Here is a 7,298-nt window from a genome sequence, read left to right on the forward strand (position 1 = left end):
CCTAAAAGATGGTTAACTTATTTAATTTCGTAGACTCCATAGTGTCTTGTATATTATTAAATATATACTAAGTCAGGAGTCTGCAAGCTTCTTTTGTAAAGGGCGAGTTTTAAGGCTTTGCAGGCGATATGGTCTCTATCACAACTACTTATCTCTGCCATTGTAGCGTGAAGGCAGCCATGGACAAGAAATAAATGAAAGGATGTGGCTATGTTCCTATTAAACTTTATTTATGAAAACAGGTAGCAGGCTGCATTTGGCCCATGGGCTGTAGTTTGCTGAGCCCTGTACTGTGTCCTGAGTCTCATCTGGACAACATCAAAGAAAAATGGATACTGTGGTAGACATGCAGGTGCACCACTCAGATCTCCCTTCAAGAATCTGCCTCAAGGGGTGCAATTATCTGACAGCTTCTGGCTGCAGGCTCCTTTAGGACCTGCTGTTTTTGAGCTGAGGCCATGTGCTTCCTAGGCAGCCCTCAGCCTATGACTGAGTATGATGGTGGTAGAAAGCCTCACCATTTCTTTTGCAGCACAGGACAATCTTTGCACATGAGCAATCTTTGCAGACCTCATTCAGCTGGTCAAGACTTTCAGCGCTACCCTGCAATCTGAGGCTCTTCCTCCCCAGTCCTCCTTCCTTCCCTCTCTGCTTTCACACGTGTCAGACTTGTATCACAGTCTAAAGACAAGTAATGTGATGGCAGCTTGGACCTCAGTGGTAGCAATAATGGTGGTAAGAAGTGGTCAGATTCTGAGCAAATTTTGTAGGTAGAGCCAACAGGGTTTGCTGATAGACTGGGTGTAGGTTGTGAGCTAAATGAAGGAGTCAGGGATGATGTCCAAGATGATTCTATCTAGTGTATCTTTGTTTTATAGTTCATTCATTTCTGCTCTTTTTATTATTACTTGCCTTCTCTTCTCTTTAGTTTTATTCTTTTGTTCTGTCTCTGAATTCTTGTACACTTAATAAATTAATTTTTAAGCCTTTCTTCTTTTTCAATGTAAGTATTTAAGGCTATAAATTTCCCACGAGTAATATTTAGGTGCACACCATGAGTTTTGATGCATAATGTTTCCATTGTCATTCAATTTGTTAGTATTTTTTAATTTTAGTATTTCTTCATTGACTCATGAGTTGCTTAGAAGTGCATTTTCAAACTGCCAAAGATACAGGTTTTTCTAATTATCATTTTTTATTGATTTCTAATTTATCTGCAGTGTGGTCAGAGAAAGTGGTCTGAAGATATTTTTAAAAAATTGTTCAGACTTTTTTTTTTTTTAAGATTTTATTTTTTTCCTTTTTCTCCCCAAAGCCCCCCGATACATAGTTGTATATTCTTCGTTGTGGGTCCTTCTAGTTGTGGCATGTGGGACGCTGCCTCAGCATGGTTTGACGAGCAGTGCCATGTCCGCGCCCAGGATTCGAACCAACGAAACACTGGGCCGCCTGCAGCAGAGTGCGCGAACTTAACCACTCGGCCACGGGGCCAACCCCCTCAGACAACTTTTATAACCCGATATGTGCTCAAATTTCATCAAAATGTTATGTTGGTTTGCTGAGAGTTCTGTAATTATTGGGCTTAGTGTTCTGTATATTCCATTAGGTTAAGCTTGGTAATTGTGTTGTTCAAATCAATATCCTTATTGAGTTTTTATCTGCCTGACCTAAGAAATACAGGGAAAAATATTTTTTAAACTCCCACTATGATGTGGATTTGTCAATTTCTCCTTGTAGTTCTGTAAATTTTGCCTTATATATTTTGAAGCTATCTTGTTATGCATATTCAAGTTTAGAATTGCTATATTATTATGGTGACTTGAAACTTTTATCATTACATAGTGACAACCCTCTTTATTTGTAGTAATGATATTTGCCCTCAGGTCTATTTTGTTTAATATTAATACAACTATACCACCTTTCTTTTGATTAGTGTTTGCCTGATACATCCCTCCCCATTGTTTGATCTTCAACTTTTATGGGTCCTCATGTCATAGACCTGTCTCATGTTTGTGAGATTCATCCATATTGTTGGGTGTAGTTATAGATCATTCATGATCAGGATTGCATAATATTTCATTGGGCAAATATACTCTGATTTATTTATCCATTCACCTGTTGGTCATTTGGGTATTTTCCAGTTTGGGGATATTATAGTGTTGCTATAAATATTCCAGTACGTCTTTTTGGCAAACATAAACTTTTCTATAGGGTATATTTCTAAGAGTGGAATTGCCGAAGATTAAGGTATGCATATATTCAGCTGCAGTAGATACTGCCAAACAGTTTTGCAAAGTTCTGGTCCCTCCACCTCCTCACCCACACTTGAATATACGCTATTTTTAATCTATTTGTTTTTGCTATTTTTTAACCCCATAAAGTAGATATTGTTATTATTTTATACTGTTAATATTTTAGATTTACTCATGTTTTCCTTTTGAAGCCTCAGCACTCCTTTTTTTTCCACTTTTATTTATTCAGTATAATTGACACACAGTGAAATGCACAGATCTTAAGTGTGATCGTCCTTCCTTCTCGAATATCAGACTTCTATCTGGGATTATTTTCCTGAAGCACATCTTTAGAAATTTGTTTCGTGAGAGTCTGTTGGTGGTAATCTCTGCTTTTGATTATAAAAATTCCTTTATATTGCCCTCATACTTTTAAACTTTTAATTATTAAAAAACCAAACATATTTAAAAATCAAGGTAAGAATATAATTAGCTCCCACATACCTACTACCAAGCTTCAACAATTATCCAATCATGCCAACCTTCTTTCATCTTTACCTCACATACTTTACCCCCACCTGGATTATTTTGAAGGAAATTCTAGACATCGTATGCTTTCATCTGTAAATATGTCAATATATATCTCTAAAATATAAATTCTTTAAAAAGTAAAGATAACAACAGTACCATTATCACCAGGAGAAATGATAATTCTTTAATATTTAAGATCATTGAATATCGTCAGTGTTCACAGTTTCCCTGATTGCTTTTTTTAAAACAATTTGATTGGTTCAGGACTCTAATAAGTCTACACATTGGAATTAGTTCATATGTTTCTCATGTCTCTTTTAATTGATAGGATCCCCCCTCCATCTTCTTGTTTTCCTCGCAATTTTTTGTTCAGGAAATAGCATTGTTTGTTTTGTTGGGTTTCCCAGAGCATGGATTTTGCAAATTGTATGTATCCCTTTGGTTTCATTTGAGTTCATTTGAACTCAAACCAACTAGCTACATACAATCCTGAACCAAAGAACACATAAAAACCAGGTCATCAAAATTTACACTTTATTTCTTCTACAGACACGTAAACAAGGATGGCATCATCTCCATCCAATGTGAAGTGCTAGGTAATCAGGCACTCTCCGTGTTTACTTACTATTCCTTTATGTGTTTTATATGTATACCAAATAGTGACTTAAAACAACTAACAGAATTTAAATGAGGGGCCAGCCCCATGGCTGAGTGGTTAAGTTCACACACTCTGCTTCAGCGGCCTAGGGTTCGCTGGTTCGGATCCTGGGCACGGACCTACGCACTGCTCAATCAAGCCATGCTGTGGAGGCATCCCACATAGAAGAACTAGAATGACCTAGAACTAGGATATACATCTATGTACTGGGGCTTTGGGGAGCAAAAAAAAGAGAGGAAGATTGGCAAGAGATGTTAGCTTAGGGCCAATCTTCCTCAAAAAGAAAAAGGAATTTAAACAAAAAGATCAGATATCAGATAGAACTGGTAGACAATTTAATTTTAAAAGTGAGGATAACATCAAATACTTTAAGAAATGTAGGTGTTAACATGGGAAGGGTAGATGGAGAATTTGATATTTTTAACTGAAAAAATATTTCTTTCAAAAATTAAGGAAAAGTTTGGCGTCAAACTCTTTTGCTACAAATGATGGTGTTTTAAGTTATATAATAAAGTATTTACTCAATCTGAATTCTTTGTGGAGGTTTTTAAGTGGTCATACTCGCAGTGGAAATAAATCTTTTAAATAATTGTCTTATTTAGATAGACTCAGCGCACTGATGACAAGCCAATTTTCTGAATGTACACGAGATAAATGGAATTAATACCACTAAGCAAACATGACATTTTTGTTGTACCGCAATCATAGATGAGTCACTAAGTAAAATGATTAATCACAAATCAATGTTAACTAGGCTCAAAAAGCAACTATTCTTCCCTTGCAAGGCAATTAGAAGCTCTAAGTTTATAAGCGAATGAGTTTATTCTAGCTATAAGCACACACAAGCATCAGAGTATTCAGGAAATTAGTGTGCAATTAACCTAAAATGAGGACCACCTTATCATATATTTTGGCATATTTTTATCATATAGGGTATTGTACAAATATATAAAATGAAATCAAACTGGAGATAAATTTTGGATAATGTAATACTAAGAGAACTAGTCTAGGATTTTAATACGTGTCACTACGATACTGAAGAATCATAAATATCTTCATTTCATCAGCCTATAAATGGCTTTGCTTCATTTTGCAATGATTAGAACTTATAAATTTAAAAAGTAGCATTATCATGATTTGTCATTTTGAAATGAACAGGAATTTACAAAGAAACAAACAGTATTCGTGCTCTCAATAAATACTCTCTTAAAACAGGAGAAAATGAAGAATGATGGTGCTTGGATTTTTAAAATAACTATTTGAATTGAAATCTCCATTAATCTCAGATTAACAAAGCTATTATTAATATTAAATTAGCAAAGTTCTTTGCGCATGTGCAAGGAAGCATAGGGATACAAAAACGAAAATGAGGACTGGTGGGGATGACAAATAAATACTTGAATCAATAAGCCAGAGCTAATACATTCAAATTAAGAATATCCCCATTCCATGTTATCACCATAACCTAGTCCAATGAGGCTGTCACTGCCCAAAATATTTCTGGAACAGTTTTCTTTAATATACATCAAAGCCAGTTTTTAGGCCACAAGAAAACCAGTCGTATTACTTTTAAAATCACATCTCCTTGACCAAATGTAGCAATTTCTAGTTTGCTCACCCACATTAACCACCAGAAAGCCTCTAAATGACCCTTGGTTATTTCCAAAAACCAAAATTGCCTTGAAAGGACAGTCTTACCCATTAGGGGGAAGAAAACTCATTTGAGAACTTGATAAAAGACATGGAGCCCTCTCCAGAAAAATACATCAGCATGCCAAAAAATTTTGCCAACGATTTTAATCCCTAGGCTCCAATGTAGAAATCCCTGATCTCAGGAGATAAGACTCACCACTACCAAGAACACCCAAATATTCAGAAAAGACTGAGAAGGAATCATTTGGAAGCAAGTACTCTGAAGGAAACAAATGCAGAATAGGAAAAGCAGCGGACTTGGGGTGTGAATAGGCACCTCAAGATTTGGATTCGGATTTGGCTATGTCACTAACCAGCTTTGGGCAAAGAAGTCACTTTGCTCTTACTGTACATTTCCTCATTTCCAAAATGGAGGCAAGGAGAAAAAGGGATTGAGCTATATCAGTGGTTCTCCGTGTGTGCAGTGGACCAGCAACATCAGCATCCCCTGGGAACTCATTAAAATGCACATTCTCAGGCCCAACCCTAGACCTAGTGAATCCGAAACTCTGGGAGCAGGGCCTGGCCATCTGTGTTCTAACAAGCCCTCCAGGGGATTCTGACGCACACTCAAGTTTGAGAACCACCAAGCTAAATGAATGATCTCCAAAGTCCCTTTAAGCTGTTAAATTCTACGATTTATTTGGAAAGTATAAACTTCCTAAGTTAAAATACAAAACCAAAACCAATAGTCTCAATCACATCCGTTAAAAAAGATTTCTTAAAATTAACTCTAAGGGATAAATGAGTAAGACTCTCTTAATTTTTCCTTGTCTCCCACAGTCCCTTTGCAAAACTCTCCCTAAATACTAGGTATTAAAATTCTTACCTTGTGGGCCACTTTTGGCTAAAAAAATATTTCTTGGACCCAGAGGTAGGTGAGACAGAAAATACCTGGTTCAACTCAGCTTGAATAGTTATTTCCCTCCCTCCTGCCTGCTACCCAAATTATCCCGTGGCTTTATTAACAAAGTAGTAAGGAAAACAACCGGTATTATTTTGCTAAAAGCAATAGATATCTCACTTTCAGTGAAAATGTGCTCAAGACACACCATCAGGACTTATCAAGCAATAATAATTATTCTACCTTAGTGCCAACAAAATGCAGAATGATTTTGAAATCAATGAGACTAATGGTTATGGTTTCGATTTCAAGCAAGTAAACCAGATATTTGATATTAAGGAATTATTTTTATTTATAAAGATATGATTATCATAGTAAAGTATAAAATAGGACTGTCTTTATCTTTTAAAAATCTCATACTGGAATGTTTAAAAATGAACTCTGTCACCTGGGGTTAGCTTTAGTATCACTGGGTTTGAGGTAAGGTGAGTGGGTGGGGGGAATGAAAGAAACAAGACTGGCCATGACAGAAGAGTTGAAATAGATATGGGTATGTGGGGATTCCTCTTACTGTCCTTCTTGACAATTTTTCTAAGACAAATCTGAAAATATATAAATTCAGTTATCTGCTGTTTTTAAGAGAAATGTAAAACATATAATGGGATCCTGGCGACCAAATGAATAAATTGGAATGTTAAAAATGTTATTTAACTATTGCAAAGAGAAAAAACACTGTTCCTCAATCTAGTATCTATGAACCTATTACTAAGGAACATGGATAAAGCAATATAAACAGGTCACTCACCATCAGATGCAAAGTGATAGCGAGAGGGTGGAGGACTGTCAAGACCCAAGTAACAGTGACTCCATTAAGGCTTTTGCATCGCAAGAACAAACATTCTGAGGGATGATTCTGAAACGCACACTTCTACGTAGTTGTAAGCACAGTTTTCAAAAATGAAGTCTTTAAAAACTTATGTCCCAGCACTGTCACTTAAGATTGCTTTTGCATCAGAGAAGGATGAACTTAGAGAAAGCTGCATGGTAGCTCTCTTCGCAACATAAAAACTGAGAAACTGGCACCAAATTTCCACATTATTCAAACATTAAATCTTATTCATAGTCAAATGAATAGTCAATATTTGAGAAATTTCTCCATTAAACCAAGTTCCCAACTTGGGTAGTGGCTTTAATGAAGTAGAAAATGAAGTCCAGCTTGCTCTCCCTCACATGCGAATCACCTCCAATGTTCACTGTGGTCAGCAGTTTGAAGTCACTGATTACTGTTAACTGATAGAATAACCATAGTGGTCACTACTACACCAGCAAATCTCTAGATCAG

Source organism: Equus quagga, chromosome 10 (assembly GCF_021613505.1).
Source record: "Equus quagga isolate Etosha38 chromosome 10, UCLA_HA_Equagga_1.0, whole genome shotgun sequence".
Lineage (NCBI taxonomy): Eukaryota > Metazoa > Chordata > Mammalia > Perissodactyla > Equidae > Equus > Equus quagga.